The following is a 24905-nucleotide window of genomic DNA, read 5'->3' on the forward strand; positions in this document are numbered from 1 at the left end:
GGTTTTTTCCAATAAGCCATACTCTAAACCCAGCTACAAACAATTACTAAAGGCTCACTTCTTCAGTCTGAACCCAACGCGGTTTGCGATAAGGCTAACTTGCCTTTCTTAGCGCCTTCCACCCTCCACTGCTTTTCTAGTCGACGCAGTTCCCGTTCTGTAGCTGGTACCTTTTCGTAGTCTCGTGGTCTCTTCATGGAGGCGGTTGTCATATTCATCGGGGACTCAGCAACGCTTCCTTCCGAAGTACCTTTCGCTGTTGGCTGATTTGACGACATAGCAGCCTCCTCCCCCTTTCCAGTCGTTTCTGCAGCGGGTTCTCTAACTTGCGTCCTCCCTCCGCCGATGGTGTGCTCCGGCTGTTGGACATCAGGTCCTTCTCCGGATGCTGTAGGGGGCAGGGCTCCAGCGTTCCCCAGTTCCTCCTAGTCCATGATCAACTCGTTCCCGTCGTCTTGAGGGGGCACAATACCCGTGGCCACAGGGGCATACGTGCGGACGCATCCCTCCTAGTCGTGCCCGAAGATATGACACGAACTACATCTCGGAGTGCGGCACTCACGTCGAATGTGGCCTGTCTTCTTACACCTTAAGCATTGGTGGCCGTCCAGGCACCACCACTAGCACATGCCCTCCATAAAACATGTACATGTGGGGCAAATCATCGATCGAAAGCCCCTCTTTGAGCACTATTTTTACTAGCCGAATTGTCGATTCGGCCTCTTCAAACCCCGGGCTGTTTCACTGCTCATAAGTGACTTCTTTCACATCTCCAAAGTCATCGAACGCCCTCTGCACCGCTTCACTCGAAACGTAGAAAGGCACCCAGTGCACCTTGAAAACCAACTCACGCTTGTTCGGGTCGATGACCGCACAGTAGCGTCTCTTCACTTCCAGCGCTCCTTCTTTCAGCAGGCGTTCCTTCGCTTCCTCAGTCTTCATCTTCAGCATCGAAGGGTCCAATGCCAGCCACGTAGGGTAGTGCACCGGCCTTTTCCAACGGCTCACGAAAATCCTGTATGCGGTAAGGCCGGCCGGCAATATCACAGTGAAGAAAAACCGTTGTCTTCATTGCTTCTCCCGAAGGAAACGTAGGTAGAACCATGCGATAGCCAAGTGGTGGGCGTCGTTTGCCGCATCCTCGGTCAGACATGACCGATACCGAGGCACGCTCAGAGCCTGCCATCACACGTCCGTCTCCCACGGAAGGCCACCGCAACCGTACTCAGGAGCGGCCAATTTTTGGCCGCTCCTGAGTGCGATGGAGCGTTCTTGCAATTCCAATATGACCGGAACTAAGGTAGTCGCGCATGCCCTGTAATATAGGATGGTATAGGCTCCTCGGAATAACCAGAAGGAAGCGGGGATCAGTTGAGGAATAGTTTTGCTTCCAGAGCAGACAATCACGCACGCAAAATCGGTGACCACCTGTACCGATCTTGAGCCGTTGCGAAGGGAGGTTCCAAGGTATAATTTCTTTGTTGTTATTCTATAAACGTGGTGATGTCAGTAAAAGCCGTTGATACCGTTGCGACGCAGTTCTCGAAATCATCGGCGTCAGACTCCGTCGTAGGAAGAGGCAGGCGTGAAAGACAGTCTGCGTCCGTATGCTTACGGCCAGTTTTGTATGTGACTGTAAAGTCGTACTCTTGTAACCGTAGGGCGCATCGTGCAGGGCGGCCTCATGGGTCCTTGAGATTAACTAACCAGCAGAGGGCATGGTGATTTGGGATGAAGGTAAACGGGCGCCCATAAAGATACGAGCGAAAGTATGACGAAAACGACAGTAAGGCATTCCTGTTTGTGACAGTGTAATTGCGCTCCGGCATACTAAGGGAGCGACTCGCGTACGCCGACGTGCTGCTTGATATCGCAGCGCTGGACAAGAACTGCGCAAATTCCAAAACCAATTGTGTCAGTATGCACTTCTGTGGGCGCAGAAGGATCGAAGCGGAGGAGAACAGGTTGCGACGTGAGAAAAAATTTCAAGTGGCTGAAGGCAGAATCGCACTCAGGTGTCAACTCTAAAGCTACATCTGAATGAAGGAGGCTTGTCAAGGGGTGTGCGATATCAGCAAAATGGTGAATAACACCGCAAAAATACGAACACAAACCCAGGAAACTCCATATTTATTCGGAGGACTTGGATGGCTTGAAAGCGGCAAACCGCTGCTGTGTTTGCGGAATCATGTCTGACGCCGTCTTTATCGACGAGTTGTCCGAGAACTAGCGCTTCGCGTGCTCTAAAACGACACTTCTTTTAATTCAGCACGCGACCAGCTTTGCGCATACAGTCCAGCACAAGAGCTAAACGTTCATTGTCCCCACTGAACTTCCCGAAAATCACGACATCGTCGAAGTAAAACATACACACCTTCCATTTTAAAACGCGGAGTATAGTGTGCAGAAATTGTTCGAAGGTGGCGGGTTTATTACACCCGAATGGCACCACATTGAATTTGTAAAAGCCGTCAGTTGTATTAATGCAATTTTCTCTCTATCCGCCGGGTGGACAGGTATTTGCCAATAGCTCGATCTGAGGTCAACGGTGCAAAAGTAGGAGGCAGAAAAAAATACAGTTAATGGCGTCAACTATACGAGGAAGAGGGCACACCTAGTGACTGCCCTTAGACGACGGTAGTCAACGCAAAAACGCCATGTATCATCCCTCTTCCTGAAAAAAATTACTGGGGCTCAAGGGCTCGACGACTTTTGGAGAACATCCTACGTTAACATCTCGTTCACTTGTTCATTTATCACCTTTGGTTCAGACAGTGACACTCGATAGGGCTTGTGTCCAATCGGATGCCGATCCTGTCTAGGATACGTGAAGCAGGAATTAAAGATGGGCCACCTGGTCGAGAAAAGTCAAACAAGGAGGAGTGTCGCTATAGAACGGCCAGCAGTGCACGGCGCTGCTTTGTTCATAAGAAGCAATCGCGATTCATCTTGGATATCAGTCACTTTTGTCTATGGCATCAGTAATCAAGTCAACAGATATTAGCGGGTCATTACTGCAGGATGCAAGTTTAAAACCTTCGGGAAGAACGACAGGTTCTTTAGAGCAAAAACCTGCCCAGAGTGCAGTGCGGCCTTTGGCAACAGACACCATGGCAAGAGGAATAAAGACATTTTTCTTCATGCCGGTGAGGTGCACCGCTTATAAACTCGCTTCAGACATGTCGAGGGTTATCGGGGTTAACCTTTCCTCCAAACTTGGTAAGCAATGAAACTTTGTCGGCGACCACCGATTGGTGTCCAAAGTAGGCTCTTCACTTGAAATCAGAATTCTCCAGAACCATCCTCGGAAAACGTCTCGTTAATTCCACTTCATCCACCACCAAGTAGACTGCTCCTGTGTAAACTTTTTATGCGTATCGACTGGCCATTGACGCCTTCATCATCAACAGCCTGACTGTACCCACTGCAGGGCGATGGCCTCTCCCATATTTCCCCAATTTACCCGGTTCTGTGATAACTGCATCCACTTGACCCCTGCGAACTTGTTAACCTCATCCGCCCACCTAACTTTCTGCCGCCCCTGCTACGCTTTCCTTCCCTTGGAATCCAGTTTGTTACCCTAAGCGACCATCGGTTACCCTCCCTTCGCACTACAAGTCCTGCCCATGCCCATTTCTTCTTCGTGCCATTGACGCCAACCATAGCGCAAATAAGCGGGGCTCTCGGCTCCTAGACGTTCACGATGTCTGGCTGTGGGCTGATGGCGGTGTTCGCTGGTGTGCTCCTCCGCAACCACAGATTACCGACGTGCGTCAGTCCGTTCTTTTCTTCGGGTGGCGCATCTAACCGGTCTACGGCCATCACACCTAGGCGAGGTCGATATCTGGCCGGTCCTGTTCCTTGCTGCCTGTTCTGTTCCGCACCTCGCAGACTTGACCCAGATGCCTGTCCGCCCGTCCATTTTCTTACTTCCTGACCTTTCTTTTGGAGAGCAAAACGCCGTACAAATTTGCTGAACCTGCACGAGCGCTCGTGCTGCCTTCCGCAGCAGCGCTGACAATCATTGTCCGCCTCGCCGCCTTTGGACCCGCGGTGGACGTTCATCTCATCCGCCGGCCCGGCCATCAGTTTGGTGCCCAAAACGGCAGCTTCCATGCTAGTGATAATTTTGACCGTGCGGTCCAGCGTCAGCTCTGACTCTTCAAGCACTGCTCGTCGCAATAAATCCTTCCAAATACCATGCACAATCCGGTCCGCCAAGTTGTTCTCCAGCTCCCCTTCAAAATCATATGGATCCGCCAGCTTACGCAGTTCAGCAGCGAACTCCTTGACTGGTTCTCCGTCCCGTTCAGTTCGGCAGTGAAAATGATAGCGTTGTACGATTAGTGGCGGTTTAGGTGTAGTGGTGCGTCAGCAGCTGGATGCTCTCGGTGAGGGAACGTCACATGGGCATCGGAGTGTCAGTAAGCGACAAATCAGTGAACACGTCGGCTTTCCGCACGAGCTAAGAAACACAGCATGCTTCTTATCCTCTGGGACGCTGTAGGCAATGAAGTGCTGTTCATGAATCTCCATGTACTCCCGCCATTCATGCCCTTCGCTGCAAAAGGCCCCAACTTCGACATCACGGTCGAAATTAATCCCATTAACCCTCGTCGCCAGTTGTTGCAAATGTTACAGCAGGTTTATTATACCCAAATACATACGGTCAGCATGGCGGTTGTCCTACTAGCTCTTAGCCCTAATGCCAAACACACGCAGCCAGCGTCCAGTCCAGGTTCTGCACGCCACATATATGTCCACCCAGTCACCTCAGTGCCGCTAGTTACCGACACAACACTTCGGCTGCGTTAGTTACCACCACAAAAGAGGGTCGATTTAAATGACGCTGTTGCTGCCTTCTCGCCGCCGTGTGTCAGATGCACACTCGTCGGCCCGTTTTTCATTCTATTATTAACTCCTCTTGCCGGACTACTTCAAATGATAACCTCATTCTCGCGACGCCATCTTATACAAGAAATCATCACAGCCTATAAACTTAAAGCCTTATTTTGCCCGCACAGATACTTTTAAATAAAGTTCCTTCCCGCGTGTAATCGAATGCTGGAATTCCTTTGCTGGTCATACTTGTTCTCTTCCTTTAAAGTCGTTTTAGAGGCTAGAGAATCGTTTTTCCAATTGTAACTGCGTTTTCTTCGTTTTGCTCATATTCTCTCTGCTACCTGGCTTTGTTTTAGTCATTGTTGCTGTTGTTTGTTTTACCCACCCCTGCAATAGCCCAATATTGCTGCAGTATGAACAAATAAAATGTCGAACCATGCCGGATGCAAGACACGGAAACCGTTTGTGAATGATTCGCTTCTTTTTCCACTCCAGATATTGTCTTTCGCTTGCAGAAGTTCAGCTGGAGAAAGAGAGAGCAGAGAACAATCAGTTCCAACACGTCGAGGTTGTCACAGAGGAAGCAGCAGTGATCACGTACAAAACAGTGGCTGTGGCAGATAATTACATCAAATCTAACCATAAATTTAACAGAGCTAAACTGGCAGTTATAGAGAGCTCCTTGTCCATAGATTCGTTTCATCGCCTAAGTTCAAAAGAGAATCACCAACTCTAACCCCTTAAATAAATACGGCCCTATAAAGAAGGCGTTTACTTCTCAATCACCGAACCGTTCTTAGTTTCAGTAAAAACGTGCGCAGACAGGAACGTAAGAGGTAGAAATACGCCCCTGTGTGCCTACGTTCTACCTGTCTGCTAAAAGTACTTCAAATTACAATGAAGAGCGGGTGAGAACTATCGCTTAGGGCAAACCATGCAATTAGTTCGCATGCACTCTGTGCTAGGTAATTTACATCTCCAAAACGCGTTGAGTATGTGGGCGCTAAAATACAGCATATAAAATACACGTTAAGGGTATCTAGTGCAAATAATTCGATGTTAAACGTTACACTGGACTGAACGCGTTCTTAGTGGTAATAAACTTACTTTTATTCCCAAGTTATAAAATCCAAAGGAAGCAGCATTTCATCGGCAACGACCGAAGAGAGCTGAGCAGAACAAAACCAGCGCCCTCCGAAGGCGGACTGTGATTTTCTCCACATGCGCACAACCGAACAAACACTGCATTGTAATGACCGTGCGCAGTCATTCGGCATACAATCGCCATAAAGAAAAGTGTTGCGATGGCGCGTGCGGAAAAAAAAAAAGGAGGGCTCATTGGAGGTGCACGTGAAGCCCTCGAGCAGTTTTCCAAACAACCTGTTACGAACGGTCTCCGCCACTGAGTCATCGCCAGACTTCCGGCTACAGTTCGGCGAAGAAGGGACATTCTTCGAGGGAGAAGGTTGCCGGGTGCGTCGTACGGTGGGAATGCCGCATTGTACGGTTTGTGCATGGCTTTTGCTGACCCGCCCGTATTGCGCCGCAATACTCTTTCACCGCGGCACCTCCCTATGACAGGACGGAACTCAGTACGCGTCGTTTAGTGCGTGTAAAAAATTCAGCAAACCCAGTGACGTTTTGGAGAATCCAGCTCATGGAGCTTTGTAGTCAGCTAAAGAGTCCAATTGCATACAAACTCTATTTATTAGCCGAACACAATGGCTACTGATAGGATACTTCACTACCTCCTAACAAGAAAAGGAAGACGGCGTCGTTACGGCAAAACGCTTCACATCCAGACCGCGTAATAAATTATTAAAAAAAGCTACACACAAAGCTACAATAAATTTATCGTAAAACCAAACACTGTTTCTCTTGAAGAAACCCGCTGCTACAATAGCCATATAAAATGTTTCTCGCGCGCGTTGCACTCATTACGGACAATCGTTTCATTCTGTGTTTACAAAAGGACATATAAACATACCAGAACAAGCACCGCACTTTGAGGACATTTGTCTACGCCGCATGTATAGCCAATTTGGTTTAATTTCAACTTTTCTCCACATTCGCAGCACGCGACGCATAGTTCGCAAGTGTGGTGGAGTACACGTTATGCATGCCATTTATCTGCGTGCCTTTACCTTGTTGAATGTTTTATCAGGAACACAATTGTGGAAAATTTACACTTACACTTATCATTTCCCGATCGCAAGATACTCCATATCCTTATTTTCTTGCACACATTCAACACCTGTTTTCCTGCGCCAGGTTGGCTCCCTTATGCTAACACTTAACGCACACCATGAAAATGCGCCAGATTAGTTTTTTTCATGGTAGGCGGCAGGCTCTCAAATGCGTCTTTTCTGAATGGAGATTAGGGCTTATGTCATTGAGCAACTTTGTTACAAAGAGAACCCAGCTTAAGTAGGGCCCCAAAGGCCCGAATGATCACGTAGCGGCATGGCGCATTACACAGCGAGCTGGGTGTCACGCTTAGTCTGCGCTAGTTACAAAGGAATAAATGACCGAATAGCCACCCTCCCTAGCGCCTTTAATGGAAATTTTAAAATTTGAAAATAGCAGAGCTTTGACCCGACATCTTTACTATACATGAACTGCCGGTGTAGCGTCATCGGCAAATGGCGCTGGAAATATTTATAAGGTTGTTCAGGCCAACGGATACGGCTTGTTGGTGTTTTAAACTTAAATAACAACGTGAATGATACTAAGGAAGAGCGAGAAAAACACAACAAACGCAAGAGATTTTCTGAATTTAATCACTCCATACAGATATATTTTGTAGACAAACAACACGTGCCGTGTTCTTTTTTTTAAGCCAAATCACATCAGCGTACAGTTTCTTGTTAGAAGGTTCTGCTTAATAACACGCGATAGCTTTTTATTATGCCTGAGTATAGCTTCAAGGATCTCTCGGCAATGCGGGCACTTGTACAGTAAGTGTTTGTAAATGAACGGAAAAATGTCTTCGTCCTCGTGTGTACATCGGTTATAATATGTCGCCAAGTGTCCTGATCATATGATATTCATACGATGGTTTCGTGCTCGACAGAAGTGGCCAATATCATGAGGCTTCGACCTAACCTTACGAGGTTTCCCTCATTTCATGTCGTTCACTCCACCCAGTAGAAAAAACTTCAGAACCATGTCAGAAACCGGAATAAATATTCTTTACTTCTGTCGTAAATGTCGAATTTTTCTGCTGTTCTATAGTACTTTTCTCTAGTTCTGTTATTATTTTATGTTGTCCGTAGTTCTATTACAGGTTTTCGTTGTAGCTACAAACAATTGTGATGTTACTACAGGAAATTTTGTAGTCACAACAGGTTTCCTGTCAAAACCCGCACAGACATTTTGTCATAACAACATAAATATGTCTGCAATTCTTCCCGACGGGGCAGCAAAACAACAACCGAGTTCACGTTCGTCAACTTGGTGCACAAAGCGCAGCCTTCATCATCATCATCATTATTATCATCCCCATACAATACCCACTGCAGGGAGAAGGCCTCTCCCATATTTCTCCAATTGCCCCGGTCCTGAGCTAGCTGATAACAGTTGACCCCTGCGAACATCTTGACCTCATCAGCGAACCTGACTTTATGCCGCCCCCTGCTACGCTTTCCTTCCCTCGGAATTCAGTTTTTTAACCTAGCCTTCAATCGCTTATAAAAAGATATTCTTAAAGCTGCTTTAAAGATGCACAATATTAGGTGACGTTATAGAGCAATGAGCAGAAGTGAGCGATACGATGAGGTTACCCACCTCTGGTGCGCGATTAGCCGAAACTTTATACAGGCGACATTTACTTTTTATTTTTGCATAATCCACAGAACCTTTAGTCATTACACTAGAGAGAGGGGGGGGGGGGGGTGGATATATCGGATATATCCAAGCAAAATAAAATCATTCATGCAGGAAATTTCACATTTCCTCCGGATAATAGATGACAATAGTGCAACATTTTTCACCTCAATATTGCGGTACACAGGAGAGCTAAGCTTTACGACACTGTATTAAAATATATAACAAAATAGGGGACTACAAAGCAAAAAAAAAAAACCTTAAATCGTCATTACATAAAATAGAAGCCACTGAAACTGGCAAATTTCTCCCACCGTTCTGGGAAAGAAAGAATGTTTAAAATAATTACTTTTGCACTGAAATTGTCGGATCTTTTTCGGGTGATCACTTATTGGGGGCTGAATGTAATTTAATTTTCTGATACCAGTATAATCGTGATATATACTATGGAATAACATTAGGCGGAAACATTTTCTTCTGTGCCTCAACTCTTGCCACCCCAAGATTTGCTTAGCACTTGTAATGCTTAGATTCCTACTATTATTACCTAAAACAAAGCGGGCAGCTCGGTTCAGGACAAGTTGAAGTTTCGTTTTTTAACGTTGCGATGTCAGGATTCCACACCGTGCACGTGTACTCGAAAATGGAGCGAGAATTCGAGAAATGAAGTCCTTCATTCAGAGAACGGGGAACGGTTTTGAAGTGGCGATACAGAAACACAAGCATTTTTGCACTTTTTCGATACTGTGTAGTCAACGTGTTTGTTCCAAGATAAATCCGATGTAAAGTTTGCACCCAGATATTTAAATTCATACATAGTTTTCATTAACGCGCCATCAATGGAGTAAAGAAGGTCAGGCATTTGAACGCGTCTTGAAATAGGCGTGTCTACGGTTTTCTTCAAGTTAATATCCATTTTTCACATCCTTCGCTAACCGACAATTGAATCAGCATCGTTTTGTAGAATCCTGGAGCCATCACAGTTTCGCACTGTTCTCGACAAGACACAATCATCCGCAAAAAGACGCACAGTGCCGACCATTTTGTCAATTATATTATTCACGTAAAGTAAATACAACAACGGACCAAGCAGGGAGCCTTTAGGGACTCCGGAGGGGACATCAGCACATGCGGATTGGTAGCCGTTGAGGAAACGTACTGTTTTTTTCGAAAGGACAGGTATTCCCATATCCAGCATATAACCTTGTTATCCAGTTTGTAACCATGCAGTTTTTCTATTAACAAATCGTGCGAGACATCGTTAAACGCCTTACTAAAAACAAGAAAACAATGAATGCTGTTTCGGTCATCACGAGCTGCCGCGATCTCATTAACAAACCCGGTTGATTGAGTGACACATTAAAGACCATGACGGAATCCATGTTGAGAGTTATCCAAATAGATTAGCTATGATGTTAGTACATAATATGTTTTCAAATGTTTTACATGCAACACTTGTCAATAAGATTGGCCTATAGTAGAAACAACATTCCTGTGACCGCTTTTATGCATTGGAACGACCAGGCCAGTTTTCGAGTCCACAGGCAAAGAAGAGGTACTTAATGAATTTTCAAACAGTGCATAAGAATACAGGCAAATTATACTGGCACATGACTTCAGTATAAAGGCAGATATATCATTGGGACCACCTGACGTATTAACATTAAGTTCACATAATAATTTTAAGGTACCTTGAACTTCAAAACTTATGTGAGGCACTACCTCGTTAACAGATGTGTCGAAAGAGATATGACAGTGGGATGATGGATGGAAAAGAGTTCAGTAATTCGGCTTATTCTGAATCGTCGTGTACGACTGTATTACAATATATTAAAGGGATTACTGTTAGCATATACTTCGCACGTACTTCCAAAATTAGTTTGGATTACGCTTTACCCTTTTCATAAGATCTTCAATAAATTAATCTTTAGCCTGTATAATTTTAGCTTTTACACACGCTACTAAGTCCCGAAGTTTGGCATTATGTGCTGTAGAGCGATATTTTTGGTAAGCTTGTCGCTTCTTTTGGATAAGAGCGCGCAACATGCGGTTTATCCATTGCTTATCCCGAACTAGGTTAGGGGAAAGAACACGCAAGAGAACAAATCTATTGATCGATTCGGCGATTTCCTGCTTCAAAATGCGCCAAAGGTCTTCAACGCTTGAATCGTCAGCTACGGTTTTAAAGGTTGGAAAATATAATTCAAAGGGGTGGTCATAATGGAGTAATCTGCTTTGCTGTAGAAGAAACCTCCCGTGGTTTATGCCGACTTGAATTTTCAGTTGATAAGTTGACATCGGCAACGACTACGCCATGACCGCTGATACAGGGGATGCCATGCGTATCCGCAGTCATATCGGGTGAATTCGACAGAAGTAAAGAGTGTGTGTTTACAACGCGTAACTTTAATACATGCTGGTCAAATGCGGTCAAGTCGGTAAGGTTATAAAATTCGGTATATACCTGACCACCCATTCCAGACCTGAAATTCTTGCCGCTTGATCTGTTGTAGCATTTCACATGACCATGTAGTACGGTACGCCACATTGACCTTGCAGGCCCTAAATGGCTTGCCATGTTTTGCTGCCAGTTTTCTGTTGGCTCAATAGTGAGGCCTATTAAAGACCTTTCTCAATTTTTAGAGGCAGTACGGATAATAGTGATGTTGGCTTTTTCGGCCGCCTTTTTAGGCGTTACACGCACCTGGCCCGCTGTTGAGCCATCCTCATTAGGAAAAAAGTAAGAACAGCCCTAGGTTTACCGGCGTGCACATCAAGCGAGGATAAGAAGTTCGCAGGGGTCACGTGGATGGAGCTAGCACAGACTGGAGTTAATTGGAGAGATATGTCAGAGGCCTTCGCCCTGCAGTGGGTATAGTAAGGCTGGTGATGATGGTGATGACATCAACCGAGACGGTCCTCGACGTAGGAGTGTCAAACATCCTGGAGGAAATGCGCGAGGCTAACTAGCAGCAAAACGAGCAGATCTATCCTTGAAAAGCTGGGCTACCAAAACCCAAAATCGCGGCAGCTGACAACCGCTACCCCCAAAGAAATTGTCATCAAGCTAAGAATCCCAAAAAACATGTACCCCATACACAATGAGGTACGCAGGAGAAGCCAAGTTCAGACTCCACAGCTCCCTCCCCTAGAAACAAGGGGTAGTGTACACTGATGCGGCAGAGTACACAGAAGGACACTACGCTGCAGTAGTAGTCAACGACAAAGGCGAGCTATTCTCGAGCTACTCTTCACCAGAGGAAGAAACGAAGCCAACAGCCGGTGAGGCCAAGGAAAGGATTGGGGATTGTAATTTATGTTTTTTTTTTTTATTTTACTTCGATAATCCCATAAATTAGTAATGTAATCTGTTCAAGGGAAAGCTAATTAAACTCAAAGTAGAAGGTATTATTGTTGTGTGTGTATACGAACCTTGAGAGTGTTCACCAGCGCCACCCTCAACGATAGCGGCGGACGTGGAACGTCTTGTGTTACCGCCAGTGTCACGTAGAACGTGATCAAGAGCGAGAGCGAAAGCTTTGCTAGAACCCTCTTACGCTACCTATGGCCACAGGACTGCCATAACCGATACCCCCGTAAGCTACAAGCAGATAAATGAAGGGGAAATGAGGGTGCTCGTTATAATACATGAAGGAAAAAAGCCAACAGTCGGCGAGGCCATGTAAAGCATTGGGGATTGTAATTTGTTGGTTTATTTTTTCATTTTACTTGGATAATACCATAAATTAGTATTGTAATCTGTTCAGGGGAAAGATAAATAAACGCATCGTTGAAGAAAAAACAAGATGGTGCGATCGGAACCCACGACCTCCGAATATCGCGTCCGGTGCTCTTCCAACTGAGCTACATCGACCGCTGTCCCACCTGCTACTTTCTTGGGTATTAATGTTGTGTGTATACAAACCTTGAGAGTGTTCACCAGTGCCACCTTGAACCATAGCAGCGGGCGTGGAACGTCCTGTGTTACCGCCAGCGTCACGTAAAACGTGATCAAGAGCGAGGGCGAAAGCTGTGCTAAAATCCTAATACTCTACCTATGGCTTCAAGACTGCCCGAACCGAGCACCGGACGCGATATTCAGAAGTCGTGGGTTCTGTTCCCACCATCATCATGTTGTTTTTTCTTCTACTTTGCTTTTAATTGTCTTCCCCTGAACAGATTACATTACTAATTTATCGAATAATCGAAGTAAAATAAAAAACAGATTATAATTCCTAACGCTTTCCTTGGCCTCGCCGACTATTGGCTTCTTTCCTTTATGTATTATAAAGAGTACCCTCATTTCCCCTTCATTTATCTACTTGTAGCTTACGGGGGTCTCGGTTCTGGCAGTCTTGAGGCCACAGGTAGCGTAAGAGGGTTCTTGCACAGCTTTCGCCCTCACTCTTGATCACGTTCTACGTGACGCTGGCGGTAACATAGGACGTTCCACGTCCGCCGCTATGGTTGAGGATGGCGCTGGTGAACACTCTCAAGGTTCGTATACACACAACATTAATACCCCAGCAAGTGGCAGGGGGGGACAGCGAACGATGTAGCTCAGTTAGAAAAGCACCGGACGCGATGTGCGGAGGTCGTGGGTTCGGTTCCCACCATCTGCACATTTTTTCTCTACTTTGCGTTTTATTATCTTTTCCCTGAACAGATTACATTACTTCTTTATTGGATTATAGAAGCAAAATTAAAAAAAAAAAACACAACAAATTACAGTCCCCAATGCTTTCCTTGGCTTCGCCGACTGTCGGCTTCTTTCCTTCATGAATTATAACGGGCTCACTCATTTCCGCTTCGTTTGTCTCTTTACCAGATGAGACAGTGATTGCCGTGGTAATCACAAATACATCAAGCAGAATAATCATCACAGATTCTTAAACAGCAAGCGAAGCCTATGACAGCGGTAAGGTGTCCAAAGAGGCCTGCAAAATTCTGCAAATATGCAAGGAGAACGTAGCCAACGACCTAATTATAATAATATGGGCACCCGCCCATAGTGGACTGACAGGGAACGAGATCGCCAACGAGGTCGACCGAGGACTCAGCCACCGGGCAGACTGCTTTCTGTTCAAAAAAGATACTTAACCCTCCTCCCCCCCCCCCCCCCCCCAAAGATCTGTCACAAAGAAGGAAGAAGTAATCTGGCAAAAACTGCAGACTGGCACCTTCCCATGCCCGTATATCCTACACAAATTGCATCCTGAGGTGTACTCTTCCAAATGCAAAAACTGTGAAGGCACAGCTACCCAAAATCACATGCTCTCGGCTTGCCCAGCGCTAAGCGGGATGCATGGACATCAAGAATCATGGAAATCCTCTCTTCACAGCCAGAAAGAACAATTCCATAAACAATTCATCCGTCAAGCCCTGACCGCCGCAGGAAGCCAACTAATTCCGGCCGATGTCTAGGGGGCAGATATACGGTGAAAGTAGGAGCTACGTCTCACCTGATCCTCCATACTGTCTGGCGGGTGCAAAAAAAAAGTGCTTTCTTTCTCTCTCTTGTCGTCAGCTGCCATGTTCCATTCTCCAGTTTGGCTCGTTCTCGTCAAACTCTCGGACTCTTAGCCATGGATGCCACCGATTCTTCCGTGATGCCTACCGTGGTGATTCGCCAAATCTACATGTGCACACTTTCATAGACCTTATACGAACGGTTGTTTGTTTATTGTTTATAAAGGCGAAATACTATTGGCTCATCGTGGTTTTCAGCAAAAGTGGCGCGCTTTTGCGGCGGCTTTGATACTTAAAAAAAAAATAATAAACCTTGACCCCCAGCGGGGAATGGAACCTCCATCCCTTGGATGCCCAGACCAGCACTTCACCACTGTGCCGAGCCGAGCTTCGCGTGAGCAGGTGCCCAGATTTGCCAGTTTGGCCCATGTCTGAAACCGAGTGATGTATGCCGCGACCGAGTGACGTTACAGCCAATTTGAAGTTTAAGGCTAGCACTTAAGACAAAGACACAGAAAAAAGGGACACACAGGTAGAACGCTCGTCCTGTGTCCCTTTTTGTGTGTCTTTGTCTTAAGCGCTAGTCTTAAACTTCAAATGGATTCCAACCAACTAGCCCAGCTTTCTACTTTGACGTCACAGTAAAAGCCAGCTGCGCAGCCCCCTCATCACTCTGCAGGCGTTGCCTAGCAACGCTTAAGAGGCGTGCGACTCGTCCTCATTAAAAAGAAAAAAAATAGTCTCTATCCGGTAACCGGGCCTCCACCCCTTGAATCCCCAGCCGAGCGCTTTACTGCTGCGCCACGCTCCGGGTGGTGAAACGCTCCTCATAATTACGCTTGTCTACCGTGAAGATGATAGCGGGATTCCGCGAGTGATAGACACTGAGATTGGCGCGAAACTGAAAAGTACCAAAGACTATAATAGTTAAGTCACTCAGTGGGCTGTATACAAATAGATTCTCTTTCTTATATATTGCTTACTGAAACAAACCAATGCGAACTTATCGCTCTTATTCAAAAAGCACTAAAGGTTGCTGGCTGCGAACCACTTCTAATCTGCGGAGACTTTAATTCTAAACACGAAGAATGGAGATATGAACACAATGCCGGAAGGGGAAGGGCCTGCTTCAATCCATATTATCCAATGGGCTGTCTCTAATATGGAAACGGCGACACCCATGCGCATGGGAACAGTGTTTGCAAAGGCACTACGCTGAATCTTACACTAACTCACATGTGCGCCCAGTTGAATGGTACAACACAGGAAAAAAATACGGCAGCGACCACATGGTCATAGAAATTCGGCTCAGATTTAATCTTCGGGATACTGTGTTACGAGTAAAAATGATACATTTCGATACATTTAGGTCCATTAGAGGGGCTGTAGGTAATAAGTCCTGGTCTTCTCTGACTGAGGGGCAACAAGAATTTAATCGGCATATAAAGGAGTCCACGGAAGAACAGGCTACGAATCAAGTTCCAAAATTAGACAAACACCTCCTACATCTCCTTAAATCCAAGAGAGAATTGGAAGGCAGGTGGAAACTAAAAAATGGAGCAGAAATCTCAGATGAGGGGTTGATAACATCAATAAGGAAACTGAGCGGTACATGGCCAATAGGTCCGAAAAGAGCTGGGCCGAGGTGTGTAATCAGATGAGCTTCAACATGAGCATTTACAAGACCTGGGATATCCTCCGCTACCTCATTGATCCCAATACCACTAAGAGAGGGACCAGACTAGACCAGATTAAGATCGAGCATAAGTTCCAAGGGGGAAACGAGGAGCTGCTAGATGCAATCAGGACAACATATACATGTCAGAATCCCGGCCACCAACTGCATTGCTATACCGGGCCCGAGAATAAGACCGTATATGCTGCTATTGAATTGGCAGACATTAGGGCGGTCCTCAAGGATCTCAAAAAGAGATCTGCTCCAGGGTGAAACAATATGCTTAAAAATCTGGATGAAGACTCTGTATACACTTCATTTGCGAAGTAACGAATAAAATTTGGGAAGGGTCCAACATCCCAGAGGAGTGAAAAATATGCAGATTGGTCCTTATTCCTAAACGGGGCAAGAAACTTGGACCATCCAACATGAGGCCTATATCTCTCACATCTTGTCTGCGAAAGCTCATGGAAAAGAATATCTAGGAACATGGAATGTTAGTGTACAGGCCGGGATTTAGCGCACAGGAAGTTTGCTCAGATTAAAGCACAACATCAAGGACGCTACCGAGGCCGATACATCATATAGACCCATTCTGGGACTTGATCTCGCTAAGGCGTTTGATAATGTTCAACACAGAGCGGTTCTCGAAGGCCTCAACTCAGCTGAAGTGGGAAGCAAGTGCTTCAACATGTCAAAGGTTCCCTCACCTGCAGGAAAACTGAAGTTAGCTTCGTGGGACTTAGGTCCAAGTCGATCAGTACCGGGTGCTGAGGAAAGCGCCGGTACACTTCAATTTTGAAATGGAAGATGTCTCGTCCCATCTTAATGAGATACAAGACATCAGACATAGCATCCACGCAGACGATATCACGATCTGGACCGATGGAGGCTCCAGCGCCGATATATCACATAAGGGGCAGGAAGCGGCGTATATAGTTGAGAACTACGCCCTAGATAGAGGACTATCTTGCTCTTCTCACAAATCTGAACTGTTCTCAATCTGCAGCAAAGCACAACTAACCCGAGAACTCCACCTACCGCACCTTCACAAACCAGTGGAGGTATACGTGGGAGGGAGCAAGGTACCGAGAGCCAGCACCATTAGGATCCTGGGGCATTTCCTACAGCAGAATAGGAAAAACACCACCGTGTTAAAAAGCGTCTGGCGTATATGTCGACCACATAACGTATATAATCCAGCGAATCTCTCTCAGGAGCAAAAGCCTCAGAGAGCACTGCCTATTAAGAGTGCTTCGTGCCTTCATAATCGGCAGGATAGCTTTGCCACCCCCTTTCTCAATCTCAATCCTGGTGAAACAGAGAAGTTAGAGAAAATGATCAGAATGTCATTCAAACGGGCTTTAGGCATCCTCCCAACTCGTCGACAGAGAAGCTTCTAGCTACGGGAATGTGTAATACATGAGAAGAGATTGCTAAAGCGGTCAATAAAGCCCAGATCTGGCGGCTCAACACCACTGTAGTGGGCCGAAAAGTAATGAACTACATCTTCAGTCAGGTGAGCCCCCCTATGTCGCTGGAATCCCGGAGCTTGAGACGCGGAAAGCATTCAAAATTGCACCGATCCCTAAAAATATGCAACCGATTCATGACAAGTAACGAAGACAGCATAGAGAAAAATTTATTGAAAGCCTACTAATAAACCACGTTTCCGAGGAGTCAACCTATTGCGATACTGCCTGCGGGCTGGAAGGGGTCGCGGTCATAGCAGTACTCCTAGAAAGTATGTGTACGCGTAATGCTTTAATAGCTGAAGAGGCCGTGATAGCGCTAGCGTGTACAGGCACTAAAGCCAAAACTATCCTTTCAGATAATAAGGCGGCTGTTAGGAACTTCGGCAAAGGCCTAAGTTCGAAGCAAGCGGCCAGTCTACTGGGAACGCACCCGCTAATCCGGGAGGTTTCAGTCATCTGGGTTCTAGCTCACGAGGGTCTACCAGGCAATGAGGCTGCCCATCACCTCGCTCGAGATGTATACACCCGAGCGGCCATAGAGACCCCGCTACCCGGAGACAGACCCCCTCATCACCTACTAGGATCTCTCTGAGACTCCCAGACTAAGCAGAAGGATCTATCCACCACCAGATAGGTCCCTATCAACATCAGAATGCAGGGCCTGGTGAAAAATTCAGGCTGATCGTTTCTTTTCTCATATTACTCTGCACAATTAGTTGACAGGAGACCCAGAGCCTTGCAATCTCTGCAGCGTACCTCTGAGTCACAATCATCTAATCTGGCAATGCCCCGGTTATCCGGGAGCTAAAAACACTGATCGCCTTGATCAAATCATCTGGGAGTCCTATATCCGCAGCCAAAATTCGGATGAACAAAAGATCGTCCTACGCCTGGCCGAGGAGGCTTGCTCCAGGACCCTTTTCTGCGGCCACGACGCAAGAGAGCTGTCAAGGAGACCCTCCCCCTTGCTGAGCCCCCGCCCTGAGGTTCATGTCGGTGTAAATAAAGTCTTCTCTCTCTCTCTATGTCAGTCAATTAGGGTGACGTCAAGGATGTGACGTAACCCATCTGCCGTCAGCTATGAGGACCAAGCCGGAACGAGTGCACTCCAACGCCACTGGGTGGCGCTTCTTGCCTTCCGAGAGTCAACTGATCAGGGTCCTAAAATACAAGGCCATGAATTACCTAGAGTAGCAGAATATGAATATCTGGGGGTATGAGTAAACGAAGGATTGGCATACATTGGAAAGCGTGAGCAAGCACTTAAGGCCAAAGGGCGAAGAAATACCGGGATAATGAAGCATAAGGCATTGTGGGGATACAATAGGTATGAGGTTTTGAGGGGTATTTGGAGAGGAATTATGGTGCCCGGACTTACTTTCGGAAATGCGGTTTTGTGCCTAAAAACAGAGGTACAGTGAACATTAGAAATGAATCAGAGAGCCATTGGACGATTAGCACTAGGTGCCCACGGCAAAACTATAAATGAGGCGGTACAGGTAGATATGGGCTGGGCATCTTTCGAAGTGCGGGAAGCTCAGAGTAAAATATAGTATGAGAAACGCCTGAGGAAATTGGACAGTAACAGATGAGCAGCTAAAGTATTTAAATACCTGTACTTAAAAAGCGGTGACTCACAATGGAGGAAAAGAACTAGGAAACTAACTAGTAAGTATGCTAGTCACAAGGACGGAGAAATAAAGAGCATTAAGCAACAGGTGAAAAACACAGAAGGTAAAAATTGGATAAATTCGATGGAAAAGAAACAGAGTGTGGAATTATTCCGAAAGGGGAAAATGCAGATCAGGAAGGAAGATTTCTTTGATAACTCAAGAGGCAGTATCTTGGTAAGTCAAGAGGCAGTGCCCTACTTTTTGCAGCTAGATCAGGGTGCCTTAGAACACGCAGCTACAAAAAGAAATTTAACAATGGAGATGACGCATGTGCTGTATGTGGAAACCGAGTGAAACAATTGACCATATTGTACTCGAATGTAATGGTATCCATCCGGAAGTTGGTGCAGGCGCAATCACTGTTCCTGAAACTCTGGGGTTTAGAGATACCAGTGGCCCGGTGAATAAACCGGCGGTGGAAACTAGCAAAAAACGATTGAAAGATTGGTGGCTTAAAAGCAGAGAGAGTGAAGGCAGAGAGGTTAACCAGGAAAGCTTCCTGTTTGCTACCCTGCACTGGGGAAGGGGAATGAGGAGTCTAAAAAGGAGAGAAGTGACAGAAGTGGCAGTCGGCGGTGGCACGTTGTGCAGACAACTAACTGCTTCCCATGCTATTTATTTGTGCTTCATAGGGCTTCTACAACCGTACCAGGAAATTGCGCAAGAAGACACGTGCGGAAGAGCAACGTATCTACAACGCCTACGAGAGCCGCCAGCCACGAGGGCCGTAGTGACGTCACGTGCTGCCCAGGCTACATAAGCATCCCCTCTTCGGATCTGCCGTCCAGTCGGCGGTGGCACGTTGTGCAGACAACTAACTGCTTCCCATGCTATTTATTTGTGCTTCATAGGTGAGTGCACCAGCATTGTATTTACCTATACTCGACCAAATTTTCCACTGCCTGCCACTGCCCACTGGTTGCCGTGTGATTTTTGTTGACGATGTCGACTGCCACTGCTGAAGTCATGAAAGCCATTGAAGATTTTAAACGCGAAATACGTGTCGAAATACGCCCAATGAATCAGAGCATAACATTTTGTTCTGACGCTGCTGATGATTTCAAAAATGCTCTATCTGAACTGAAAACTCTGACTGCAGAGGTCAAGAGGACAAAGAAGGAATGTGCTGCCTTAAGGCAGGAAAATAAGGACCTAACTGAGAGGCTAACTAAAGCTGAAGGGATAATTGTTGAGCTGGAGCAATACAGCCGGTTGAATAATGTGGAGATAAAGGGCTTGCCACTCACCGCTAAAGACAGAGCGGCTGAAATAGCCTTGCAAATCGCACAAACCACCAGCATTCCTCTCGACCTTGCAGACATTGACATCGCGCACAGCGTTAAAACCAGAAACAACAAAGGCATAAATCTCGTTGTAAGATTCACGACCCGTACGAAAAGGAACCAGTTTCTTGAGGCAGCAAAGAAAGCAACCCTGTCAACCACTGATATTGGTTTCACTGGACCTGCTCAACGAATTTACGTCAATGAACATTTGACACCAGACCACAAACGCCTTCTTGGTGCCACTATTGCAAGGAAAGGGGAAGTGTCTTGGAAGTTCGTGTGGACAAAAAACGGTAGCATACTCGCGCGAAAAACAGAGACTTCTGGTATCGTTCGGATTAACAGTCATGACGATTTGCTAAAAATGACGTAAGGCGACGTCATTACTCATCACACTGATGTTCTTGCTTTCTTGCCTCTGGAAAATGTATCGAGCACTGCACCTCTTTTCACACCTTCACAATTTCATAAACATGTTAGCCTAGATGAAAATAACCAACTCATGTTAATACATTTCAATATGCAATCTGCCATGAACAAAGGTGACCAATTGACACAATTTTTGGCAGGCTTAAGGATATCGTTTGATATTGCCGCATAGAAGACGACGCAAAAGATGACGACAAGCGCGAGCCTGGAAGTGAAAGAAGCTTGAACACAAGACTTGTTCTGGTCGACCATTCAAACCATCTATCGCTAGGTTCTCCTTGGTCTTCTACCGAGACGTGACACTGGTGGAGCGCGCTGGGGTATGCATAGGACTCCTTCCGGCAGTCCACAGCGGATCCCAAACATCGACACGCCTGTCCATCGTGCTAGCCGCCGCCTTCTAGGCCTAGCGCCGGAGTACAGTCATCTGCCGAACGACTCCTCAAACGCCCAAGTTCCTAAGACCTCTCAAGCCATGGCACATACCAATCCTACACCGGTGACTCTACAGAACACCAAGGTGCCAGAGTGCTTTCGCGGGGAAGCGTTTGAAGATGTGGAAGACTGGCTCGACCAGTTTGAGCGAGTGTCAAAGATCAACCAGTGGAGCGCAGACCAGAAGCTTTGTAATGTTTATTTTGCCCTTCAGGATAATGCTAGAACGTGGTTTGAAAACCATGAGGCCAGCTTATCCACATGGGATGACTTCCGCTGCCAGCTGGTCGACACTTTCGCGAGAACTGACCGACGGGACAATGCGCTGCGCCTGCTTGAAGTGCGCATCCAGAAGCCAAATGAGAGCGTGGCTATGTTTGCGGAAGACATGGCTCGCCTTTTTCGCCGTGCCGACCCTGATATGAGTGAACCAAAGAAGCTACGGCATCTCATGCATGGCGTCAAAGAACAGGTGTTTGCCGGCTTGGTCCGCAACCCCCCTAAAACCGTGAGTGAGTTCGTTAAGGACGCTACGGCTATCGAACGAGCCCTCCAAGACCGGTGCCGCCAGTACAACCGACCGGTCAACTGTGCCCCGACGACTGCGGCGGCGCTGACTGCAACAGATACGACCACTCTTCGAGACATCATTAGAGGCATTGTCCTTGAGGAGCTGCAGCGAATTACGACTACGAAGGCTCAGTCGTCAGAGGCCCTCATGGAAACAGTGAGGAATGAAATTCGATACGCCCTATCAGCGTCTACACCATGCAACGAGTCTCATCCAGTCGACAACGCGGCACCCCTTTCCGAACCATACCACGCTCCAAAACCGATCAGCTGCACGGCCAACATTCCTGCAGCTTACCTCGAGCCGCAGCCCGAGAGCTATGCTGCGGTCCTTCGTCGCCCACCTCCAGATCACGCCCCACCGAGCTCACCGAACCGTCAGGAGATTCGGTTCCTCCAGGGGCCTCAGTGGGCGCCTCCCAGGCGCTCTCAACTGCGCCGAACTGACAGGTGGCGCAGTTATGACAGCCGACCACTTTGTTTCTACTGCGGACAACCTGGCCATGTGTATCGGTACTGCCGCCACCGCGAAGAGGGGCAGTCCTTTCCGCTTGCTTCTGCTCGCCGCCGCTTCGACACTGATTCTGCCCAAATCGACGACGACCCTCCGGTCAGCAGGGAAACCGAATCCCCGGGCTTCCGCCGCCGCTCCTCCCCATCGCCACAGCGTTATTCGCCGACGCGTCGCAACACTACTGGCGTTAGCGGACGGCGGTCTCCTAGCCCTCACCGGGGAAACTAAGAGCTGCAACCTCGCGAGGGGAGGTTGCAACCAGTCTAAAAGTGTCGAAACCCTCACCACCGCCGCAATTGCCGACAACCCGGGCTTCTGACGCCGCCGCTAACATTGACATTTCCGCACTACCGCCGAAAATGCCGTACCAGATGATCAGCCATGACGACGAAGCTGACAGCGCCGACCTTGCCGCGCTTCCGCCGCAAATGCCGAAAGGGACGATCAACCCAGATAATTTTGTTAGCGCTGACCTCGCCGTTTCCATTGATGGGCTGGCGGTACATGCTCTGGTGGATACCGGGGCAGATTTTTCAATTATTAGCCAGAAACTGGCCGACACCCTGCGCAAAGTAAAAACTGAATGGACTGGGCCAGTAATAAGAAGTGCTGGGGGTCAGCTACTGGCACCGACAGGGAAATGCACTGCCCGGATAGGAATAGGAAACGCGGTGTTTGTTGGCAGCTTCGTTATTCTCCCTGACTGCTGCAAAGACCTCATCTTGGGCATGGACTTTCTGCGTCTTCATGGGGCTGTAATCAGCATCCGTGACAGCATCGTTGCCTTCACCAATAACCATGAAGACCTTGGTTATGCGCAAGTACCACTATTGCCCTTACGCGTCGCCAATGAGACGGTGACATTACCTCCGAGATCATGTTCTCTTGTTGAAGTGAAATGCGACGTGGCGCATACAGGCGATGGCGTCGCCGAACGGGCAGTTACCCTGGTACTCAGCCGAGGTGTTTCTATAGCTCGAGGGCTGGTCAACTTGACCAATGGGCATACCGAACTGCTGCTGACAAACTTCAGCGACGAGCGTCAGCAAATTCCGAAAGGCACAACTGTGGCCTTTTTCGACAGCCTCCCAAATGCGCAGCACTGTTGCTTACTGCAACAGAGAGGATCAGTGTGCAAGACACCCGTAACCATCGTTGATGTGAGCCCAAATCTGTCTTCTTCAGAGCGGGACCGCCTTTTGGATCTCATAGATCAATTTCGAGACTGTTTTGTTTCAGAATCGCGGATCGGCCAAACGCCTTTGACAAAACATCGAATTATCACGGATGACTCGATTCGCCCGATTCGACAAAATCCTTACCGTGTGGCTCCGAAAGAACGTGAAGCCATTCAGCGCCAGGTGGCCGAAATGCTTAGAGACGACGTTATCCAGCCGTCACAGAGTCCCTGGGCTTCCCCCGTGGTACTTGTTAAAAAGAAAGACGGCAGCTTACGATTTTGCATAGACTATCGCAAGCTCAACCAAGTGACCAAAAAAGACGTGTACCCTCTCCCTCGCATCGACGACTCCTTGGATCGCCTACGAAATGCACGTTACTTCTCGTCGATGGACTTGAAAAGTGGATATTGGCAAATCGAAGTGGATGAGAGGGATCGGGAGAAGACAGCATTCATCACTCCCGACGGATTGTATGAGTTTAAAGTCCTTCCGTTCGGTTTATGCTCGGCGCCAGCAACATTTCAGAGACTGATGGACACTGTGCTTTCGGGACTTAAGTGGCAAACATGCTTGGTGTATCTTGACGACGTGATAGTGTTTTCGGCTACATTTGAAGAGCATCTACTCCGTTTGCTAGCTGTGTTTCAGGCCATACAATCTGCGGGCCTCACATTAAAACCCGAGAAGTGCCACTTCGGTTACGAGGAGCTGCAGTTCTTAGGCCACGTCGTCAGCCAAGAAGGTGTTCGGCCGGATCCTGAAAAGCTCTCCGCAGTCGCCAAGTTCCCAACACCTACGGACAAAAAGACATTGCGGCGCTTCTTGGGTCTTTGCGCCTATTACCGTCGGTTTATTGCTGGCTTCTCACGAATAGCCTGGCCATTAACTTCACTGACTCGTGACAACGCTGTCTTTCGCTGGGGTGAAGAACAGCAACAAGCTTTCAATGAGCTGAGGAGGCGTCTACAGACACCACCTGTCCTGGCGCACTTTGATGACGACGCCCCTACACTGCTTCATACGGATGCCAGCAACGTGGGCTTAGGTGCTGTGTTAGTGCAGCGCCAGGATGGTGTGGAAAAGGTAATTGCTTACGCCAGCAGGACCCTATCTAAAGCGGAAGCGAACTACTCGGCAACCGAAAAAGAGTGTCTTGCAGTAGTATGGGCGGTTATGAAATTCCGCCCTTATTTGTACGCTCGCCCCTTTCAAGTCGTCAGCGACCATCACTCTCTCTGTTGGCTGACGAACTTAAAGGACCCTTCAGGGAGACTCGCGCGTTGGAGCCTTCGATTGCAAGAATTTGACATGGCAGTTATTTACAAATCTGGAAAGAAGCACACAGATGCAGATTGCCTTTCGCGAGCGCCGGTTGAACCTTCCACTATGACCGATGAAGACACTGCGTTTTTAGGTGTCATAGATGACGCAACGCTTTCCCAACAGCAGCGAGAGGATCAGGAATTGCTCCCTCTTATTGATTTCTTGGAGAAGCGAACTACGGTTGTGCCGAAGATTTTCGCCCGAGTAA

The 24905-nt window shown here is 47.4% G+C and overlaps 1 pseudogene; it reads right to left on the minus strand.

The window, feature by feature from the left end:
• Positions 1 to 741: 741 nt before the first annotated feature.
• The window catches only part of LOC146175231 (uncharacterized), a 154413-nt pseudogene continuing 130249 nt past the window's right edge, over positions 742 to 24905 (minus strand).

This window comes from Amblyomma maculatum, chromosome 11, assembly GCF_055883805.1.
Source record: "Amblyomma maculatum isolate TAMU_Amacu chromosome 11, ASM5588380v1, whole genome shotgun sequence".
Lineage (NCBI taxonomy): Eukaryota > Metazoa > Arthropoda > Arachnida > Ixodida > Ixodidae > Amblyomma > Amblyomma maculatum.